At 35.1% G+C, this 25,396-nt stretch overlaps 1 non-coding gene across 1 annotated transcript; it reads right to left on the bottom strand.

Moving 5' to 3' along the window:
- Positions 1-759: 759 nt before the first annotated feature.
- On the bottom strand, positions 760-831 carry TRNAP-AGG. Its single transcript has one exon. It is a non-coding gene; the product is annotated as a tRNA-Pro (tRNA).
- Positions 832-25,396: the final 24,565 nt, after the last annotated feature.

Here is a 25,396-nt window from a genome sequence, read left to right as displayed (position 1 = left end):
TCTGAAACTTCTTCATCGATTATTTGGGCAACAGATGACCTATTTGACGACAGCGGACAACATAATGAAAAGTTCCTAGAAAGAATACAATAGAACAATTTGTGTAATGTTCTTTTTGAAGTCCGGCCCAAGATGATCTTTATTCTTCTTCCAAGAATATGTTTCGGCCCAAGACGATATTTATTCTTCCAAGAATATGTTTCATTTTAAATCATATCATCTTTCATAATTCATTTTGATATAATATTGTTGGGGGCATTTTGAGAATCAAACTTGAGACCTCTCAAATAGTATATCTATAATTCTTAGTTGCTAGTCTATATATTTTCGGTGGCATAATTCATTTTGATATAATATTGTTGGGGGCATTTTGAGAATCGAACTTGAGACCTCTCAAGTAGTATATCTATAATTCTTAGTTGCTAGTCTATATATTTTCCGTCCCTCAATATATGAAATTTATATTGAAGTTGTGCATTGCCACGCATTCCTTTGGGTTAGGCCCCATTGATAACTAAACAATTTTTTTTCTTTTGGAGGGACATTCTGAGAATCAAACTCGAGACCTTTTGCGCAAGAATCATACCACTAGACCAAATGCTCTTATCATGGATTATATATTAAGTTGTTTATGGAATGTATCATCATTATATTATTTACATAGGGTTTGCGATAATTACTGGAATACACAAGTAAATGATATTAAAAGATCATTATCATTCAATTTCTCTAAGGCTCATCTTTTGAGAAATGAACATAGGGGCATTCTGAGAATTGAACTCAGGACCTCTCGCACCCTAAGCGAGAATCATAACACTAGACCAAATGCCCTTTTTAAAATAAATGCAACATTTTTAACTCCTACTCAATATATTTTTTTCTCTCAAGTTTGAAATCTATTTTCTTGAGCAGTTGTTGGACTATAAAACAAAAAGTTGATGGTCTAGTATTTTACTTGTAAGTAAGACATGTAATATTGAATTGTTCTAATATGCAAGTGTTATCAAATAAACTACAACCCAACAAATGAATCAAACTAATCAGTTTGGGTTGGGTTGAATTTATTCGGCTCAGTTCATCAGTTTGTTTGATTTAATTCTTCTATTTTGCTTCGTATGACAAGAAAATGAAGTTGTATTGAATGTACCATAGTTTGATTTATTACAAACTCATATGAAATTAATTGCATTAATAGTACTAAGAGTTGGAGTCTATAAACATTTCATGAACTTAAGTGCAACCACTACAACAAATAATAGATATGATAGCTTATGAAAAACGCTATCATAGACTTTTTATAACGTTTTTCAAACGTCGTGACAGCCCATGTTATTAAAAGTTTGACACTTTTTATATCGTCTTTTTCTAGCTATAAAAAATGCTATAATAGAGTATGATACTATAGCTTATATAAATTGCTATAAAAACATTTTATAGCATTTTTTTTAGAGCTATAATATTTTTAATATAACTAAAATATTGGCTATTTTTTACTTATAAAAGCATTTTCTTAATGTTATAATATAGTATTTATAGCTTTAATCTTATGTTATGATAAATGTTATTTAATCATTTATAATTACTATAATTAATGTAATAATTTTTTTAATGACATTTCTTTTATGTTGTATAAATTTTATTATAATTTTTATTTTTGATTAAAAGACTCAGACAATACTTTTTTAATATAATCTAACATGAAAGAATATTTTCTAACACAATAAATATGAAGGGACTTCCATTCATAATTAAAATTTTACAATAAAGTATTCAATTTGATGAACATAAAATTTAGGGAATATTTAAGAAACATATTACTAAAAACTACAGCTGAAGAAGAATAGAGACAATAACAATGCCTAGGCTTGATACTTCCAGCTCTTTTAATATGTTGTGCAGTCGATGCCTTACTAGTCCATTGTCTCTAAAATGTTGTCCAACGTCGAGAAAAGAATAGTAACAGATAATGGAGTAATTTGTTAGCATGTTTCACTTGTTCCTGCAATTTTCATAAAAAAAAAAAGAATAATGTGGATGATGTGCCAAACATCAGCAAGATATGAGAACTACTAAAATGATTATATTAGTATTATCATACTTCAAAATCACAGGTTCACTGAAATTAACGATCTCGTTTTAAGGAATAGGAGCAGAATTCCACCCCGACAAAACTTCTTCTAAAAAAATATTTATGCAAACAAGAGATTACAACACTGCCAATAGAAGCAATTAAAAATAGTATTTATTTAACTTCAATTGAGCATAATTAGAAAGAGAGGGGGAAAGAGAGAAAGAAAGGTTGGACAGTGGTTTTCGCCTTTCCCTTTTTTTCTTTTTAAACCCAACTTTTCTTTCTAAAAAAACCAAATGTCCTCTCTTTTTTAACCCAACTTTTCACCATCTTTTCAAAAAAAAAGGAAAGTTCAGCTTTTTTTTTTCTCCCTCTTTCCTAACATAATATTTAAAAGCTATGGAATGCCATATTTATTGCAGTAAACTCATGCATGATTAAAGACGAGATAAATTACATTCGAGTTAAGTAACTGGAACTTTAAATTACTTCACGTGGAGCTTCAATTACTCTACATTAGCTACTATCTTTAGGATTTACTAATTGGACATGAGTTCTTGAATTTAGGGGATTGTTTTATGTAATTTTCAAGTACAACTTATGTTTTCAAATTTTAATTTTTAGATCACAATTTAGGTAGTGGTTGTATAATATGGATGAACACTAGAGTTTCTATCTCGTTCACCACAATTACTCTAGTTTTTGTTTGAAGGCTATAATTGTCATCTATGGCTTACTATGGCTTCTTTTTGGCTCCAACTCACGAAAATCTACAACAAGTAAAATAACAAAATTAGGTTCCCCGACAACAGCACCAAAAACTCTTGTGGATGTATATATTAAAATGATGTAAAACTCACAAGATTAAGTTCAAGTATACACTATCACAAGTAGGAAATAATAAGTAAATTATCGATTCCACAGAGAACCTATCCTTTTGGTAAAGTTAATTGCTGGAAATTAAGTGAGTTTTTGGGTAACATTCAAATGGATGTTGGTGATTTTGACTCCTTAAACAAAATTGAAGCAAAGTGCCACTGCTAAATAATGAGAAAATCAACTATAATGAGGAAGGTTTAGCTAAGAGAGAGATTAAATAGATAAGTTGTCGAGTTTTGGGGTAGATTTCAGTTCCTTTTAATAGATTCCCAAGCCCACTTCCGAGGGTCATGAATGATGATTATTTTCATAATCGTTGTAATTTCTATCAGTATGGCTCTAGGAGAAGAATTATTCCTAACCCTATTATTACCCTTCAAGTTTTCTCGCTATGGAACTAGAGTATTAAAGAGGATTTCATTGCTCCCTCTCTTCTCCCAAATAAGAGAACAACGATGTATGTAAAGTAGTTAATTAAACACACATGTAAATCATTAACAACAACACTTTAATAAACTAAAATCATACCGTCAACATAGTTAAACTATATAAAACTCTCTCGCTTACCCTATAAAGTTTAGCTCTCCATACAGACTGAATTAAACAAAGAAATTCGCATCTCAATCATGTAAAATTGATGGAATGAGAAAAGAGAATAAGAAAATAGAGAGTTATCCCAGTTTGTTGTCGTTCGTCAATGGAAGTTCCCTTCCCTTGAGCTCTCACGTCCACCTCTTTGCCCTAATCAATCCTTATTGGTCTCCTTTTCCTTCTGCTGTCAACAGGTGCTGGATTAGGATTTTCTTCTTCTTCTATGCTTTCACAGCAGTTCACAGCAGCGAAGGCTACTGTTGTCTAATCCGATTTCTCTCCCCAAGTGTGGCCCCTCCCTATTTTAGGTATCCTTTTCCTTTTATAATGCTTGTTCCTTCTAATTTAGGGCTGAGAAAGGATAAAATTGTCCACCTAGGATGTTTTTAATTTGGTAGCCAATGATCCACGTGGACTGCTGATGTGGATTAAAATTTTCAGGTCATCCCCGAAAAGTTTACTTTCTGGATTGCTTCAGCATCAAGGTTAGCAATTTATTTCCAGATATGCAAGCAATGCTGTTTCCAGATTTGCTATAGCATCATGGTTTAGTATAAATGTTCTGGAATTTTACCAAATAGCTCAATTAAGTGTACAATTATGCTCGATTTATGCAAATTGATCTTCTTTTCATATTAAGCCCCAATTGGCTATTCCATATATACTAATTCGAATAAATGGAACAATTAATGAGAAAATGGTGAGTATAAGTGCAAAATTAACGGTAAAAAGACTTGATATAACTCTACTTTTGGAAAGTTATCACACCCCCAAACTAAAGAGATTGCTCATACTTGAACTCGTAAACAGAGCAGTGTACCGGTTTGATCCTGAGCTGTGGAAAGGATTGAGTTTGCTCTTGCACTCGTAAAAGAAGCGATGTAGTGGTTGGGCTCGAGCTTTGATTCGATGAAAGAGTCAGAAAGTTTTATTCAAATTCCCAAGAGGCGCTTGGGGAGTGGAGTAGGTCGAGTTTGGCCGAACCACTAGTAAAAAGACTTGATATAACTCTACTTTTGGAAAGTTATCACACCCCCAAACTAAAGAGATTGCTCATCCTTGAACTCGTAAAGAGAGCGGTGTACTGGTTTGATCCTGAGCTGTGGAAAGGATTGAGTTTGCTCTTGCACTCGTAAAAGAAGCGATGTAGTGGTTGGGCTCGGGCTTTGATTCGAGGAAAGAGTCAGAAAGTTTTATTCAAATTCCCAAGAGGCGCTTGGGGAGTGGAGTAGGTTGAGTTTGGCCGAACCACTATAAAACTACGATGTTATATTTTATAACTCTTTTCCTATTTAAATTCCTTTTTCTATTTAAATTCTAAATTATTGTTAATTTTTATTGCATGGTATCAAGTCTTATTATTTTTTTTTTTAAATTATTGTTGAAACCCTCTTCGCCACTTCTAGGGTTGTCATATCGATCCAACAAGCTCTCCATACAAACTGAATTAAACAGAGAAATTCGCATCTCAATCATGTAAAATCGATGGAATGAGAAAAGAGAATAAGGAAATAGAGAGTTATCTTGGTTTGTTGTCGTTAGTCAATGGAAGTTTCCTTCCCTTGTGCTCTCACGTCCACCTCTTTGCCCTAATCAATCCTTGTTGGTCTCCTTTTCCTTCTGCTGTCAACAGCTGCTGGATTAGGATTTTCTTCTTCTTCTCTAGTTTTACAGCCGTTCACAGGGCTGCTGCTGTCTAATCTGATTTCTCTCCCCAAGTGTGGCCCCTCCCTATTTTAGGTATGCTTTTCCTTTTATAATGCTTGTTTCTTCTAATTTAAGGCTGAGAAAGGATAAAATTATCTACCTAGGATGTATCTAATTTGGTAGCAAATGATCCACGTGTATTGTGGATTCAAATTTTCAGGTCATCCCCGAAAAGTTTGCTTTCCGGATTACTTTAGCATCAAGGTCTGCAATTTATTTCTAGATTTGCTGATTGCTTCAGCATCAAGTTCTGCAATTTATTTCCAGATTTGCAAGCAGTGCTGTTTCCAAATTTGATATAGCATCGTGGTTCAGCATAAATGTTCTAGAATTTTATCAAATAGCTCAATTAAGTGTACAATTAAGCTCGATTTATGGAAATTGATATTCTTTTCATATTAAACCACAATGGGTTATTTCATGTATACTGATTAGAATAAATGGAGCAATTAATGAGAAAATGGTGAGTATAAGTGCAAAATTAACGGTAAAAAGACTTGACAAGGAGAGTTATCAAAAAAGGAAAAAAATGAAGAAAAAGAAACAAGGTTGAAAATTACCAAAAGAAGAGACGAGGAGCAATATCATAGCGAAAGCCACGTTGAAACTAAGTTTGTTTGCGATTATGTTGTATTGTAAATGGTTTGATGGGATGAGGTTAGTTTCATTGTTGTCCATCCCATTATATAATCTTTGGGACAATATTCAATTAATTTGCTAATATGAATTTTAGAAATACAACATTAAATGAGATGTTATGAATTTAATACAATAAGGTTACCATTTACAAACTTAATGTAAAGATCACAAGAGGGATGCAAGTAATGAATTGGGATCAAGTTTTTATTTCTTCCAAAGGATGGAGAGAATTAAAAAATATATATATCATTTTAATCTCACCCCTAAGAAATATTTTTTGGGTTGACCGGTTACAACAACTCAAGTTCACCGCTAATAGATATTATCTGCTTTGATCTATTACAATAGTCTAAGCTCACTGTTAACAAAAATTGTCTTCTTTGATATGTTACAACCGTCCAAGCCCACCACTAAAAAATGTTGTCCGTTTTGAGCCGTTACATATTGCTCTCAGCCTCACGGTTTTAAAACGTGTCTGCTAGGGAGAAGTTTCTACGACATTATAAGGAATGTTTCGTTCCCCTCTCCAATCGATGTGAGATCTCATAGTTACATTTTTATTATACTTCGAAGTTTAGTTTTCATTTGGTTATTGGTTCGAATATTTTACATTTTACTCCTAGTTGTCAGTAATGCTCAATTTGGTCTTTAGCGTTATCTTTTGGTTAATTAATTTAAAATAATTATGATGCTGATCCATTTTGTATCATATCGAAGAGATTCCTAGGTTCGGGCCGAAGAAGCAATGTCACTCGATCACTATCAAACTGACTGCAATTTTTTTGGTCCGTGAGGATTCCAATCCCAACAGAACACCTTCTACTTCTAATAGGTCATGAACTAAATCAAAATCATTCTCAACGAGTGCATAAGAAGTGTTCCCATTTTATTCATCGGGTCCGGATAGAGACCAAAGGTCTTGAATGACCGATCCAGAGTTTTCAAATGTTTTCATGAAACCTTGGAGCCTTTATATAAATATTTCAAATATTTACTTGACAATAAAATTTAAATTAATATAAAGTAGTAATTATGAATCATGTTTTTAACTAAAAAAATGTGATGACTCTATAAAAAAACACCCTAAGTGACCCTATTGTTAGGATTAAAAAATACACACATGTAAGTCTTTCAATGTCTAATGGGACCTAAAATCATATTTTGGTTTTAGGCTTATTTAAGACAAGGTCGTAGTACAGGACTGGTGAGGAAGGTGAAAACATCAACCATGTGATGGCTCCAATATTTTTGTGTTTTAAAATACATCTACTTCATTTTGTTTTATGTTTTCGGGTACAAACATCAACCATGTGGCGGGCGAGAGGGACGAGGAGATTGAATTGATTCTGATCTTTTAATAACTTTCATAGTATTGTATTGTTTTGTTTAATGAGTTGTGCCCATCTTATAGAGTGAAAAGTCAAAATTAAGTTGTAGTCTTGTTGTTCGTTGTTCACTGCCACCACAGATTCCTTTCTCTCCCGCACATAATCCCACTCAAAAAGAGATAGCATAGAGCTTTGACTCGATCGGTGGGTCCTACTAACACAAAGTAAGGACTTGAGCAAAAAGAGATAGCATAGAGCTTTGACTCGATCGGTGGGTCCTACTAACACAAAGTAAGGACTTGAGCATGAAGTGGCTAAATAGAGCTTTGACTCGATCGGTGGGTCCTACTAACACAAAGTAAGGACTTGAGCATGAAGTGGCTAATCGAGAATGCTCATAACATCCTTATTTATTGATTTTAGTAGAAAGATTTTGATTTTCAGTTGCAAAGTCATTTGCCTGCAAGATATATGACAACTAAAGTATAACTACCCAAGCCCTCCACTAGGAGATATTGTCCGCTTTGGCTTGATATGTATCGTCGTCAGCCTCATGGTTTTAAAATGTTTCTATTAGGAAGAGGTTTCCACACCCTTATAAGGAATGTTTCGTTCCCCTCTCCAACCAATGTGGGATCTCACAATCCACCCCTTTGAGGGCCTAACGTCCTCGCTAACACACCGCCCGGTGTTTGGCTCTGATACCATTTGTAACCGTCAAGCCCAACTCTAGCAGATATTGTCTGCTTTGGGCCATTACAAATGGTACGAAAGCCAGTCACCAGACGACGCAAAGCACTACTTAGAGTAGGGCTAGACCCTCTCCATAGTAGATGCGTCATAAAACCTTGAGGCTGACGACGATACGTAACGGCCCTATAAAACGTTCTATAAAACGACGCAATTCACGCAGTCATCTCTCATCTACCTCAATCGCTCATCCACAATAATCATACTTGAACTCATCAATCATAAAGAAAAAGTAATTTTTCAATTTAATCTAATAGGTAATATTGAAATACATGGTTTTATCACAGTCTTATTCATTTGTGTAAAGCATATTGCGATGAAAATAATGGTATTTATTGAATAGTTGTTGAGAGCCACTTCTTAGTTTTGAGTGGTATCACTGATGTTGTCATGGTGGAAGCTGAACTGCGGCGGCGGGCTCTTAGGTATGCAAAAACACAGCCCAAATTTGCACTCACAAACCTTAGGATTAAAGCAATCTTAGATAGTGTTGCACGTAATATGAATATGACTTCCTTGTATTCCCAATGGTTTGCTTGTCACTGTTCATCAAACAAAGTAATACTCAAATTAATATCAAAATCAATCTAATGACTCAAAAAATTCGATCAACTCAACCCAATCTGTGCAGTTTGAGTTAGGTTATGAATTTATTTGGACTAAATTCAAATAACTAAAAACTTTTCTCATTGAGTTGGTTTAAGGGTTCTCCCGAAACTAGATTGGATTGACCGAACCAATCTGGTTCGAGTTCAGTTATAAACTTATTTGGACTAGATTTAAATAACTAAAAACTTTTATGATTGAGTTGGTTTATGGGTTCCCAAAACTAGATTTAACCAAAACAATCTAAATTTATTGTTAATTTTAAAATATGCATTTTTGTGTACAATACAATTATGTTTTTATTTTATTTCATAATTATTTTTTTGATTATTTATTTTCTACCATATCTAGTAAAAGTAATTTTTCAAAACATATGTTGAATTGAGTTCTACTGAGTTCGTTTTTTGGTAACACTAAAACTTATTGGTTTGAATCTTTATACAATCAAACTTACGTTTAATTTTAAGATATACATGTTTGCTTACAAAATATACACAAAATTGAATTGCAAATCGTAACCAAACGTATGAAAATAAATAAACATATATTTTACAAACTAATGTTTTATTTTTATCAAAATAAAAAAAAAAATTGAATAAATAACACGAACTACCTGAACCAACTATCTATCCCAAAAATTTATGGTCGAGTTGGGTTGAGTTGGATTCATTATATAATAACAGTTATTTATGCTGAAAAATTTATAATGCAAATAATTGGGTTCGGTCTACAAAATGTCATAATCTGACCTGACTCGAATCAACCCTCAAACACTCGTACATTTTTTAATAACTACAAGATACCTGTATCGAAGACGGTGAAGAACAAGATGATTGCACCTAGGAAAGCCAACTTGATAGAAATATTCTTGTCCATGACTAAGGGATTTTAGAGCTTTTTGGGTGCTGATAATTCTACCCAACTCTTATATAATTGACAATATTTACTGGCTTTCCAAATTAGGTAACATGAAACCAAAATATGGTATGATAACTAAAATGGGAAGATTAAGAAAAAGAAAAAAAAACTAATGTACAAATCAACCAATAAATTTATTTAAATTAAATAAATTTGACTGTTTGGTAGCTATCCTATGTTTTGGATTTGATTCAAATAGAAATACTTTTACCTATAATTTTGAAATTCAATAGATTAAAAACCATATAAACAAATGTTTGTGGAATAGCTAAAACATCCTCTTATTGATAAATAAATGTTAGAATTAGCATAAAAGATTTCACACGAGAAGTTAGTAACGGTTTATATGTCCTTGTCATAAATTTTATTTAATGATAGAATGAATTTTGAAAAATACTTCGGAAGTAATCAGTGACCCGAAATTTTCTACTTAATTTAAGGTCGTCACTATATATATATCATGAACATTGAATGCGGAAATACTTTATTTAAACTTTCATAAAACGACATCTTCATTTTAAAACACAACCATGTTCTTACGTGTTTTGAAAACATTTTTAAAAACGACACAACAAAAGAATAAATAAAATAAATAAACGTTTAAATTAAAAGCATCCTATTCTAGCGTAAGTCTAAGAAAATAATACAACTACCCCATGCATGTGCCATGGTCTCGAATTGCGATGTCATCGTCAGCCGTACAGAAATGCCTTGCCTTAATCTGAAATAGAGGTAACACGTGGCTTGAGTATTTTGTCGTCAGCCGTACAGAAATGCCTTGCCTTAATCTGAAATAGAGGTAACACGTGGCTTGAGTATTTTGAGAACAGCCGTACAGAAATGCCTTGCCTTAATCTGAAATAGAGGTAACACGTGGCTTGAGTATTTTGAGAAATACTGTACAGAAATGCCTTGCCTTAATCTGAAATAGAGGTAACACGTGGCTTGAGTATTTTGAGAAATACTCAGGAAGTGACCCCATTATTGGGCTGAAATAGAGGTAACACGTGGCTTGAGTATTTTGAGAAATACTCAGGAAGTGACCCCATTATTGGGGTGAAATAGAGGTAACACGTGGCTTGAGTATTTTGAGAAATACTCAGGAAGTGACCCCATTATTGGGGTTAAATGCAAAAAAACATGCGAATGCAATGACGGGACCTATCATATCAGTCTTTTTTCCCATGATACTATCCTAATGGGCAGCCTAGATGTGTGCCATGTACTCTACACACAACCCATACGTGCAAGTACAAGCTCATTAGGCAGTTTGCACACCGTTGGACCCCTTTTCTTGTCGGGCGAGCCTACTCTGGTAGCTCCTTATGCCGGACACCCATTAGAATTAGTAACCGTCATGACAGCATTATATAAAATATAATAATACTTCATCTGTCTAGTGGTGTACGTGTCCGTACGCTCGTGATGGAATAGGGGTATCCCCCAATGCATGAGCATAATGCATGAAGTCCCAATATTTTTTTATTTCATTATCATTTAATACAATCCCGCTAGCGTTCCATACATATCATATCATTTTTCATATCATTTCACATATCGTATATCGTTCATATCATATCATTTCTTATTTTTTAGTTTTCATATCATACATCATTCTAACGAGGTTATATTTCATGTCATTCATATCATGTTGTATACATACAATTTAAGAGACATAACATAACGTTTCATGCTTTTAACATAACATCTTATCATATACATCTCATACCATAATATATCGCATCACAATATATGATATCATAAACATGTAAATTTATCACATATCTTGTACCATAACATATTTCATATCATATCACAACATATATATATATATATATATATATATATCCACCCGTCATTCACATCTTGTATCATAATCATATCATATCGTAAACACACACACACACATATCATTGAACACATTGTATCGTAAGTATTATCATACAATTCTCATATTATAACATATACATAACATATCATAAGCATATCGATCCACAAATAATTAACACATATCGATATATATGACATGTGCAGAACCACGGGTCACGTCAACATCAAATTTATATTTCGTTTAAACACATTTTTCCATTAATTCTATTCGCAATTAATTTTTGCTAATTTAAAAGAAAAAGATCTTACCAATAAATTTTTATCTCTTCTTTGGGTTAAATGATTGTATGAGGGATTTCCTTTTTCTCTCCCTAAATAAATCTCCATTTTTTTTCCCTTGGTTAAATGATTGTATGAGACTCGATATTTGACTCATGATGTCATTATCATGTATATGATTCTTTATGGTATGTTGTTATGAATAATTTGTTGCATTAAATAGCTTCATGTGGAACGAGCATGTCAGTGTATCTTGTATTCGTATGATATACTATGACCCAAAACCTTGAGAGGCACATGAACTAAACAAAAATATCATTTATTTATTATGAGAGTCTAAATATAGGGTCACATCGATCGAGTTCTCTATGATCATCTTCATAATATTGATTAGTTGTTGAGAGACACTTCTTTGATCTTCTTGTTGTCTTCTAAATGAATGTTCTTACTCATCCTGTGAGAGTTGGAGTTGAAGTTGAAGGGATACTTGTTGCCATGACAGAAGCAGATGTTTAATTTACAATCACAAAAAACATTATCCCTGCAATCATCTGAAGTCTTGCATGAAATACCTTTAAGATAGCTGCCTTTTGTGCCAAATGGTTTGCTTGTACCTGCATACCTAAACAATTTCCAATCAAATTTGAGTCATCTATCACGTATTGTAACACCCTAAAAGTGAAGGAAAGCCACTTATGCAAGACCCAAAAGATCCAAAGAAAAAAATTATGAGGATTAAGCAAGGAAGCGGGACTTAGTAAGTCATTTCTATACCCTAAGGAGTAATCTTAAGGACTTAAGACCTTTGGAGAAGGATTGGAATGAAAGGATAAGCGAAAGGGACGAAAATGTCATTTTTACAATTATCAAGGATCTTGCCAGATTTTTAATTCCTTATCTAGAAGGAATTTCAAGATGTTCAAGACCGGAAAAATGACCAACAAGAGATGAATAATTTTTAGGAAAATTATGGACTTTTCGAGAAAATAATAATAAAATATTCAGAAAATGACAAATTACCAAAATACCCTTGAAGTTAAGGATTACGGATTTGCCATTCTACTAAAAATCAGAACCTTAACAGTGCCTTCTGCACAAAATCCTTCGAATCTCGGCTCTCAGCCGTTGGATCTCCTCCAAACTTTTATATATTCTAGAAAACTCATGGATCGTCACATCCAACGGCTAGGATTCAAAACCAAAGTCGGTGAGGCTCTAATCAGAGTAGATATTTCCGATGAATTCTTCAAAAAATTCAACCAACAATTCACGATGATTCTGGAGCTCCCAATGTTGGTTTAAGTTTCCCCTATAAATTCTGTAGTTGGGGCAATCATTTGGAACAAGAATCGAGCAAGATTTTGGGTCAATGTCGGTTTAAGTTTCCCCTATAAATTCTGTGTTTAGATTTTGGGTCTCCTACTCTCAGGTTTCTTCCAAATTCGAGAGTAATTCTCCACCATTTCCTTTCAAACATGTTCCTATAGCTTCTAAATAGCATTACCCACAAGTTCGATGAAGGAATAGAGTCCTGGAAGTGCCTAGAAATCATTCCCCCCAATCCAATCCGCCATTAAAAAGCTTCAAGGAAAACTCAAAATTCCAATCCAAGGATATACAAGTATTCTTCGAGCAAGGACGACCCCAATAGGTTTCTGCACCTCCAAGGAATGTTTCCATAGAAGACTGCGAAGAGAAATAACCTCAGGAACATTCCTAATTGAATAAAATCCGTTTTGGGCTCAAATTGGAGGTAAGTGTCGAATTCCTATCTACGGCCACTTTTCCAGCAAATTAAGGATTCCTTTAGCTTCAGAAAAAGAAGATGAGTAACTTTGATGAAGGAATAAAGAGCTGAAACGTCAAAGAATAAGATACCCAAGAGATTGTAAATTGGAGGCATCGGGTAACTTGCAGACCGAGAGTGATTTCTCAAAATTAAGGTCCCACACTCAAAGTCATTCCTCCAAACTAATTCCTTTAGCTTAAGGGAACAATAAGGAAGAGGTTTCCTGAAGAAATCGAGCCTCAAAAACCCCTAGAATCGGCTATCCAATAAGAAATCCTCTATTTTTACTCCGGCGAGAAATCATATTTTGGACGAACTTTGGAAGCAAATATCTTAGGCTACAATCCGATGAGAAGGTATGAAATCAATCCCTAGCTCTTCCTTGTAACACCTTCTTTAAGTTTTATGAAGGAATCGAGGGGAGAGACAGTGTGATAGGAGCTGGGGAGGGTGAGTTTCAGACGGCGGCGCGAACGGTCGCACGCATCTTCTTCCCGTCTGGGGGAAGAAGACGATGACGTGGCCGGTTCAGTTGAACTGGCCATGTCAACCCAGAACTCGACCTTCCCTTGGTTTTTCAAAATTTTAACCCCCTTCCAGACTGATTCTCATTAAAAACTTTATGGTTCAAGAAAGTAGACACAATAAGGAGTCTGTGAAAGGAAAGTTGAGGTAATTTGGGTACCGGAAGCTCAAGAACAAAGGTCCCGAATGTTGACAACGAGATAAGTAGCCACCTTGGACTTTTTGTTAAGAAATATTTGCAGGAATTGTATGGATTTCCATATGAACTCTAAACCAAGTACAAACTAGGGTTAGATGAAAGAAAAACTAAAAGAACCGTGAGTTAAGACCCTAAACCGATCAAATTGCTCGGTAATTAGGTAACATTAGAATAACCCACTAGATGAACTCCACTGCCTATGAAATTTTAATTATGAGCATATTATAGCACTTTGAGGTTATATATGAAGTTTGGTAGTCATTGGATAAGGATGAGTGGGTAAACCAAGAAATGGTGCAAAATGACCATAATGCCCCTAAGGAGATCTACCTACAGTTCATGACCTAGATGACCTCCAAATGCTATGAATTCTGAAGTAGATCCTATTTTATGATGTTTAATGATTTGGTAAAGTTGAAAGGCATTGGAACACGTTAAGTAGCAAAACCAAGAATTATGGGTGAAATGACCAAAATATCCCTAGGACTTCTTATGAGATTTCAAGGTCTATACGTGCTCCGGATGATTTGCTATTTCTTATAAGGTCGATTATGAAGGACATGAAGATAAGCTTGAGGTTTCAAGTTGATTAGAGTAAGTTTGGAACCTAAACCAAGTTAGGATCCAAGAAACACCTAAAGGAAACACCACAAGACTTCAGACTCTTCATGAACCCTCTAAAGAACTCCCTAAGAATCTATGACCTTCTAGAACAACTTACACTAAGATGGGTTCATATGGTTACAAATACAAGTTACAACTTATGTCTCAAGGAATTAAGGACCTTAGAAACTTACAAGATTAAGAACCAAGAACAACAACACACAAGCTTTACAACTACCCAAGTAAGAAGAATGCTAGGTACCACTTAAGGATGAGGGATCAAGGTCCCCAAACTCAGAAACAGAAACTCAAGAATGCTAGGTAATACTCTAATCATGTCTAAAGTGGCCCATGACCTCCCACCAAGCGGTGCCCAAGAATTCCTCTTCTAGGTGGGATTCCTTGCACCATGTTTCTTTTGCAGGATGTCACGCCTCAAGTTTCCCTCACCTATTAGAGATGCCCTGCAGACTTGAAGGATGCCATGTTCAAGTATGCACCGAGCAAGTGACCTTTATGGTCTATCAAGGGGAGTAGTCTAAGATATCGGAGGAACAAGAAGAGAGTAAGTTACCTTAGCCACGAATCAAGAACCTCCTAAAACCTCCCACGGTACAGCATGCTCATGACTTAGACTATGCTGATTGGAATGCATGAAGCCTTGAGTGTAGATAAGCAGACTGTATTATAGGGCAAGCCCTTGATGCAGTATTAAGACTACATCGCTTGGAACGTAAGAAGCCTTGGATGTAGGTTTTCAGACTATGTCGCTTGGAACGCATGAAGCCTTGGGCATAGGTTAAGCAGACTGTATTATAGGGCAAGCCCTTAATGTAGGTTTTCAGACTGTCACTTGGAACGCATGAAGCCTTGGGCATAAGTTAAGCAGATTGTATTATAGGGCAAGCCCTTGATGTAGTTTTAAGACTACATCGCTTGGAACGTAAGAAGCCTTGGATGTAGGTTTTTAGACTTTGCCGCTTGAAATGCATGAAATCTTGGGCATAGGTTAAGCAGGCCATTTCGAAGGGCAAGCCCTAAGATGCTGTAAGACTACGTCGCTTGGAACGCATGAAGCCTTGGACGTAGGTTAAAGGTGTGTCGCTTGGAACGCATGAAGCCTTGGACACAGGATTGTCAGGTACATGTCTAGTGCTGTAAATCCTAGGGGGAGTGTCTTGGAGAATGAATCAATAATAGAATAAGAACCAAGAAAGTACCGAGAACAAGAGAAAGATCAAGGACTAGAGCATGGATCAAGGACTAGTTCTAAGGACAAGAACTAGAAATCGAGAACCAAGAACCAAAAACCATAGTACTAAGGCCCTTAAAGGAAAACCAAGGTTTTAGGGTTTAAGAACCAAGGTTCTCAAGAAAGATCAAGATCAGAACCACAAGTCAAGAACAAGAATTAGAGGGGCTTAAGTACTTACAACAAGAACAAGATCAAGAACTAGCAAGAACAAAGAATGTGGTATCCTAGCATATCAAGGACATGATTAAGAGCCTACAAGTAGGCTACTTACTGAGTCTTGTCCTCATTCCTCATTCTCCACTTTTTTTCCAGGTAATAAGGAGCTGGTCGAGGTCGGGAGCGGACTCTAGAGCAGGTGCTATAGAATAACCTCACCCGTCGTCTCAACCCTTTTATTTTAAAATGTTTTGTGTCTGGTCCTTATTCTGTCTTTTAACTATTATGTTGTATTTTAAATTACTAATGTGCGCACACTATTTTGGTATAATGTAAGTTATGTTTTAAATTTTAATGATTTTATTTGGCAAAATATTTACCCGCCTTTTAGAGCCATTGCATCAGCCATGTCCTTACAAAGAGCTTCATTTGTGTAAATGAGTGCAAATAGTGGCCAAAAATTCCTTTAGTGTACACGTGAATAAAGTGTTGAGTGTTCACGTGATAAAGTGTTGTGAGGTCTTTTGTATTTTCTTAACCTAGTTTTGCAGCAAAATTTTATAAGTAGATTAGATGATGAATCTTTTTGAAGAAGTGGAGAATCATACGAATCAAGACATCTCAATAATGCAATATAAGCTTAAGGAAATATAAGTTTAAGGAAGATGAGTTTTATTTATCCTAGTTACAAATTTTTTTTGTGGATCTCACTAATGTATTTTATGAATTTTTATTCACATTTAGGTTACATTTATGGTAACAACAAGGAAAAAAAGAAGAGTTAGCAATCTCGTGGAAGCAACCACCCTTGCATCAGAAATCTCGCGATAGACATAAATGCTTTTTATGAATTTCCTTAATGCATTTTCAGTGAGCGCCGAAGATCTAGTAGAAGTAGAAAACAGGTCAAAGAGACAAAACCGATAGACTTTTGGATCTAGGTTCAATATGGGTGGCCCAACAAGCACTAAATCACTCCCCAGCAACCCACGACCTGAAAAGGACACTCTCCGATAAATGCATGCGTGACTCGTGAGTCAACTCCATCATCATTTGTTTTCTAGTTTTTGGATATACATGTTTATTATCATGTCTTACATGTTTTCGATTTATTTACGAATTTTATTTTTATTATGTAAGTCCATGGAATTGATAAAACATTTAAAAAGAATATTTCCACATAAAAAGATCACATCATACATATGGTACAACTCTATTTTAGTAAAACAAATAAGATCGTTACATTTTCATAGTGGTTAATTATAGTCCTAAGAGTATGAATGATACAACTCTTAAACTTCCTCATTTTCATAGTGGTTAATTATAGTCCTAAAAGTATGAATGATACAACTCTTAAAATTCCTAAACGTTAAGGGTTTCATGTTGAGGCTATATATATAGCCACTTATGTTGTCTTGTAGAGTAAAAAGATCATTTATGCCTTCTTTTAACTAAGTAATAAGTTTTTTTTTTTTGTAATGCTATGTAATTTAGGTTGTATGTTTAGTATCATTTAAGCTTGACATGATCGATCTTGCCTGGGGAGTGATTCAAATCTCAAACAAGTATTTTTTTTCTTTAAGATATTCAATCAACAAAGTAATTCGTTATCATGAAGCATGATTTAACTTCGGTTTGATGACGGAGACGCCTCGTGGAGGGACACTGAAAGAAGGACAATCAAACCAAAAAAGAGAGGTGAGTGATTTGTGGTTCACTACCACTTTTATGTATTGCAGGATAAGCAGTGTCCATTAATTTTTGTTGACTATGCTATTTCACATGTAGTATGATGATATCAAAGTTAGGTTTCAATCGTGGGACCTGTGAGTTATGGGTCCACCACGCTTCTGCTCATATTAATCGTTTTGATCTCAAGCTTTCATCATAGATTTTTAGTTCACTTATGGCAAACTTTGAGAAAATATATAAAAAGGTATTAACGGCTCTTCAACCCTTATATCATTCTCCATGACTTGAGACATTCTAACTTTACTATTGATATTTGTACTCCTTTTTCTATATTTGTACTACTTTTTTTTTTAATAGTAGTATGATTGGGTGTCCTTTGCTTTTCTTTGTCGCGAGATATGCTTCTCCCACTCGTCTTTGAGTACTGCTATGAAACCAAAAATTATAATTTGAGCAATAGCATGATCAAATTTACCTCGGAGCCTGTAGTAATATTTTGAAACCAAAAATTATAATTTGAGCAATAGCATGATCAAATTTACCTCGGAGCCTGTAGTAATATTTGGGGCTCAAAAATTATAATTTGAGCAATAGCATGATCAAATTTACCTCGGAGCCTGTAGTAATATTTGGGGCTTTCATGTAGTAATATTTGTACTAGTTTTTCACTCTATGGTGCGGATTTTTCTAAATTTTTTCTTTAATCTTCATAACTTGTCTTGGAATGGTTGAGAGACTGTTGTTTGAGAAGTTATTTTAATGTTGGATATTTTAGATATCCTTTAAGGATGGAAAGCTTTTATCATCCCTTGAGCACTTCTGAACGGAGAGGCTTTGACATTTTCTCCATATTGATTATCGAACTCACATTCCTCAAGAGGAGGACGAGTAGACTGGATGATTCTTCAAAGGGAAGTTTTCATCTTTATTGAGTAATCATATTGAGGCACGATTCCATCCATATGACTTCTTATCTCATTTCTTTCTTCTTTAAAAAATTCTTCAAAGAAGGCATTCCTCTCTCGAGTATTCTTTTTTAATGTGAAATCCCTTTGCAGGAATTCTTTATCAGCAAAAATTTCATTTGTGATAACATTGATCTGGTTGAAGATAGATGTATCCTCTTCCGTTTGAGTTGGAGATCTAGGACTGTCTTCATAATGGACTGAAACTAGTTTTTTGTTGTAATCAAGAGACTCTACTTGCATAGATCTTGTCATGTTGATGATTTATGGAGGTATTAGAGATTCACGAGGTATTAGATCTCGAGCTTAAGAATTCCTTTACTCTTGGAAAGGAAATTTGATTCTCATTGAATCTTACTTCTGGGCTTTCCGTTATGATGTTCGATGATTTGAGCAGACTGTGAGTCTTTCCTGATTGGGGGGCTCTCATCTTCAATGAGATGCAATGTGTTGTGTCGCACATGATTGAACATGCACACATAGTTGGCGTGTGTGGTCAAACAAGTTTGAATTCCACATAAGTGATGTTTGAATGTCGAAGGAAAATCCTGCCTAAGGTCCAACAAAGCCACAAAGCCGGGTAAGAAATATGAATAGGGATTGAGTACTCCTTAAGGTTTTTTGTGAGCATGTCAAGATTAGACTCCCCATAGTAGACGCATTTTAAAACCATGAGGTTAACAATACATAAAATTTTAAAACAGACAATTTGTGCTAGTAGCGGACTTAAGTTTTAAAAAATAAATAAAAATAAATGAAAGTTATGAGATTAAAAACAAATCCCTTTTAAACCAAAGCCTAAATCTAACACCTTCCACCACTAAGCCAAACTATCCCAACAATTGTGTTTGGACTAACTAAGATAGTCGAGCTATCTCCAAACATGAGATTGTATCACGAAGCATGGGTCGTGTTGTTGGGAACCGAGATGACCATGAGATGCAACATTGTTGTGTTGCAAATGATTGAACATGCACGCATAGGCGGCGTGTGCAGTCCAACAAGTTTTAATTCCACATTATTGATGTTTGACCCAAACCCTGCCGAAGGTCAACAAAGCCACAAAGCCACAAAGCCACATGAAAAATATGAAAGGGAATTAAGTACTCCTTAAGGTTTGTCATAATCGTATCAAGATCACGAAGAAAACAATATGAAATAAACAACAGCTGTGGGATTTGAATCCATGCCCTTTTGAACCAGAGTCGAAATCTAGCACCTTAGACAACTCGGCCAAATTGTACTGTTGAATGTGTTTGGAAGAATCAAGATGGTCGAGCTATCTCGAGACATGAGATTGCAATACGATGCATGGGTTGTGCTGGTTGGAACCGAGATGACAATGAGATGCAACAATGTTGTGTCGCACATGATTGAACATGCACGCATAAATGGCGTGTGTGGTCAAACAAGTTTTAATTCCACATTCTGGATGTTTGAATGCTGAAGAAAAAATCTACCTAAGGTATAACAAAGCCACAAAGTTGAGTAAAAAATGTGAATGGAGATTGAGTACTCCTTTAGATTTATCGTGAGTGTGACAAGATCACGAGACACTGGTCGAAGTTGGATTAGAATCTCTTCATAATAGACGAGTTTTAAAACCACGAGGTTAATAGTGATACATAAAAAGTCAAAACAAGTATGACTTGAGGCTTTACAAAAAATGAAAATAAATGATAGTATGGGATTTAAACCCATGCCCTTTAAAACTAGAGCCCAAATCTGGCATCTTAAACCACTTGATTAAACTGTACGACAAATGTGCCTTGACAAACCAAGATAGTCAAGCTATCTCTAGACATGAGATTGCAATATGATGCATGGGTCGGATAATGAGATGCAATGATGTTGTGTCGCACATGATTGAACATGCATGCATTGGCGCTGTGTGGTCAAACAATTTTTATTTCCACATTATTTATGTTTCAAACCCAAAGGCAAACCCTACCTAAGGAACAACAAAGCCACAAAGCCGGGTGAAAAATGTAAATGGGGATTGAGTACTCCTCCTTTAGGTTTATCGTGAGCATGTCAAGATCACGAGGGAACAATGCCACAAAGCCGGTGAAAAATGTGAATGGGGATTGAGTACTCCTCCTTTAGGTTTATCGTGAGCATGTCAAGATCACGAGGGAACAATGCCACAAAGCCGGTGAAAAATGTGAATGGGGATTGAGTACTCCTCCTTTAGGTTTATCGTGAGCGTGTCAAGATCACGGGGCCGCACATTTGAAAAAGTATGATCATGACAGCTGTGGGATTTAAACCCACAACCTTTTGGACCAGAGCCTAAATCTAGCGCTTTAGACCATTCGGCCAAACTGTCTCAACGAATGTGTCCAGCAAAACTAAGATGATCGAGTATCTCAAGACATGAGATTGCATCACGATATATGGATCGTGTTGTTGGGGACCGAGATAACGATGAGATGCAACATTGTGGTGTCGCACATGATAGAACATGCATGTATAGGCGGCGTGTGTGGTCAAACAAGTTTTGATTCCACATAAGTGATGTTTGAACGCTGAAGGCAAACCTTGCCTATGGTATAACAAAGCCACAAAGCCAAGATGAAAAATGTGAATGGAGATTGTGTACCCCATAAGGTTTTTGGCGAGCATGTCAAGATCATGAAGTCGCATATTTGAAGAAGTATGACTGTTACACGATGCACTGGTCGGAGTAGGGCTAGACTCTCTCTATAGTAGACGCGTTTTAAAATCATGAGGTTTTTAGAATATGTGCTAGCAGCGGGCTTGAAGGTTTACAAAAAATGAAAATAAATGACAGCTGTGGGACCACGCCCCTTCAAACCAAAGCCTAAATCTGGCAACTTAGACCACTCGGCCAAACTGTCCCGAGGGATGTGTCTGCATAACCAAGATGGTCAAGCTATCTCGAGACTTGAGATTGCATTACGATGCATGGGACGTGTTGTGAGGAACCGAGATGACGATGAAATGCAACGTTGTTGTGTCGCATACAATTTAACATGCATGCATAGGCAGCGTGTATGGTGAAACAAGTTTTGATTCCACATAAGTGATGTTTGAATGTCGAAGGTAAACCTTGCCTAAGGTCCAACAAAGCCAGGTGAAAAATGTGAATGTAGATTAAGTAGGGCGAAACTCTCAACATAGTAGTGATGAAGTTTTGAAGTTCTAGAAGGCCTAAATCCTAATTTAAAAGAGTGAATTAATATCATTGATCCCTAATAAATGCATTTATAATCGTGAGGTTGAAGACGAAAATATTTGTTAGCGATAACCTTTAATTTATCTTTTATTTATAAGAGAATTCTGATACTCGAGAAACCAAGTTTTACTTTGAGCAAGCAATACCTGTAACCTGTTTTTGAGTATGAGAATTCATTATCCTGGGATCTGTGGGTTATGGGCCCACCACGCTTCCACTGCACCACTCTGATTAGTTAATTAATATCATTTTGATCCCTAACAGATGTGTTTAAAACCGTGAGACTGACGACGATACGTAACGAACCAAAGTAGACAATAATTGGTGGCGGTCGACTTGGCTATTACAGAACCTAAATCACCATAAGTGAATTCATTCTAAGGAATCTTATGCTTACACTCTTCATTGAGAGTGGTAGTTATCCTTGGAGAAAAATACTTTGGAAGTCCTTCAATGAAGCACATGATCCATAATTAAAGGGTACTATCATATCTTGTCATAACCTTAGTTACAATAATATCTTTGTACCATCAGAAGTAGCTAACTTTTCGCATCTTATAATCATAAGAATTTTCTCAAACATTCAGTATGGATTTCTAGTTCACCTACGACAAACTTTAAGACAATATATAAAAGGGTATTAACTGCTATTCAACACTTATATCATTCTCCATAGATATTCCAATTTCACTTTTTATATTTGTACTTCTTTTTCTATAGTAGTATGGTTGAGTATCCTTTGCTTTTCTTTGTCGGAGATATGTTTCTCCAACCCATCCTTGAGTATTCCTGTGAAACCAAAAGTTACAATTTGAGCAATAGCGTGGTCAAACTTACCTCGAAGCCTATAGGCGCTAGCTCCCATCAACATTTTGTTGATTACATTTATGACTAGATGACCGGATAGACCATCTATATTCCACTTATGTATGCATGTTCCTTCATAGGTGGATTGAGTCATTTGAGTTTTTTCTTAGAACGGAAAATCGGGGAAAGAGGGCTTAGGATACCAATTTTTCTTCATCTAGTTTTTTGGATTTTATCCTCTAATTTAACAATTTTGTTGATGAGGTCTAGTTTTTTTGGGCATATTTTCTTTTTTTGAGAAATCATTTTTAAAATTTTTTAGGTCATTCTCATATGGTTCATTATGACATTAAAAGTTTAATTACTTAAGGTTCTATCGAAATTGAAAGATTGTTTAGCTTTTCTTCAAGTGCCTCTTCTATTGAGCCAAGACAGATTACTTTGTCTAAAATAGCTTGTATGAACAAAAAAAACTTTTCTCAACTTTTGGGAATCTTAGGCCTAGTACTATTTGCAATAGTTTTTTTTTTTTTTATTTCTTTTGTTGTAGTTTTTCATTAATTTTTTTCTTCAATCTTCTTAACTTGTCTTGCAATGGTTGAGAGAATCTTGTTTGAGAAGTTATTTAGATGTTGAATATTTATGATATCCTTTGAGGTTGTAATGCCTTTTTTAGGAATTCTTTATCGGTGGACAATTCATTTATGATAATATCGATCTGGTTGAAGATAGATGTAGTATCCAATTCGGTTTGAGTTGGAGATCTGGGATTGCCCTCATAATCGACAGAAACTACTACTTTATTGTAATGAACTGGCTCTATTTGCATAGACTTTGACATGTTGATTTTTTATGGAGATCTCGAGATTCCTAAGGAACTAGTCTCGAGCTTAAGAATCTTTACCTTTGGAAAGAAAATTTAATTTTCATTGAATTTTACTTTTACGCTTTCCATCATCATGTTCGATGATTTGAGCAAACTATGGATCTTTCGTAGTTGGAAGGCTCACATATTTAAGGATCCAGGTAGAATTCTTATTAATCTAATACCATGAAAGGGTTTTGGAAACAGGTTGACGATTTCTCCAGATTTACCTCTATAAGCCTAGTAAATCCTTTTGGAGAAGATCTAAGAGTTGTGGGGGAGACATTTGAATGGTTAACTTGTAAAATATACTGAAAATGACTACTATGAAGTGAGTATCTGATGAGATGTTAAGGTTCTCTGTGTGAACATCAAACATGAGGGCAGAAAGAATATGATGATCCTTTAACGAAAAGTAAATAGTTTTGATGTCTTTCGAAAAATGGTCATTTACCAGAGCCATAAAGGAAAAACATTGAATTTCCAACTCAATGTCTAGGCTACTAGCAGTTTTAGCCCAGACATCTTCGGTAGGTGATTTTTAAAAGATTCTTCAAAATGCTGCTCCCATCGGTTTAGCGTCTTCTCCTTCCATCATTGAAGAAGAAGACACAATATATTACCTTAATGATCGTTCTTAGATTCACATCCTCAAGGTTTGTAATAACAAGCGCCACCAACCACAATTGTCATTTGAAAATGATGAATCCTTCGACACTCTGAGTCATTTGAAAATTTTATATTCCATCATCAAATTTTTGGCATGATTATTAGAGAATGACATGTTTAACAAAATTTGAGTCAGGATTGTGATATGGTTTCAATGGCACATTACCCTTATCCCATTAAATGTGACCCTTAATTGTATATTTTTCCAAGTAAGGATTTATCCCTGAGCTAATGATTGATCTTAATCTTAAAATAGATAACATTTTTTATGGTTGAAAGAAACAAGAAAGTAAGAGATGGCATATGTGTGCCAACATTGCTCCTCAACCCATGTGTCAAAGGTTGGATCATGAGCCCGCTATTAAGAAAGTATGTCGTAAATGGTTTAGCATGTACACTGGAGAGTCTGATGCTCAAGAGAATCCAGATGGATGAATGTTTGAAATGTCCTAATGAGATGATCGACACATGGGTCAATTCCCAACGGATGTGTTTAAGCAAACTAAGATGGTCATGCATCATATCATGATGCATGGATCTTGTTGTTGGGAACTGATATGACAATGAGAAGCAACGTTTGTTGGGTTTTATGTCCTAAAACTCATAGTTTGTAAACAAAAAAACATATTCTATTTTCAATAAAGTTATTATTGTTGTTTATTCCGTAAAGATTGTTATTGAATAAAGTGAACTTTACGATTATTAATCTAAATCTAATAAACTAAGAACACTCTGACTATAGTATAATTACTTGAATTATATGTAGAGACATAAGAGTGGATCAATTTCAAGTATATAGTCAAAATCATCCATAGTATGGGGATAAGGCTGAGTACCTTATCCTAGGGACACTATGGATGTGGCCCACTTTTGTATATGACATAAACAATGTGATCACTAAATTGTACATGTGGAGACATGTGAGTGGGGGTGTCCTATGCAATGAGTATTGCATAAGATCGGACTATGAAGAAAATCAATCTCACTTTATAATGTCGTTTACTGTTGAGACTGATTTTCTTTTTATTCGATGACCTAGGTAACTCGATTTTAATCCTGAGCTAACCATGAACT

Source organism: Cucurbita moschata, unplaced genomic scaffold (genome assembly GCF_002738365.1).
Source record: "Cucurbita moschata cultivar Rifu unplaced genomic scaffold, Cmos_1.0 Cmo_Scf00094, whole genome shotgun sequence".
NCBI lineage: Eukaryota > Viridiplantae > Streptophyta > Magnoliopsida > Cucurbitales > Cucurbitaceae > Cucurbita > Cucurbita moschata.
This window is presented reverse-complemented; position numbering and strand designations above follow the sequence as displayed.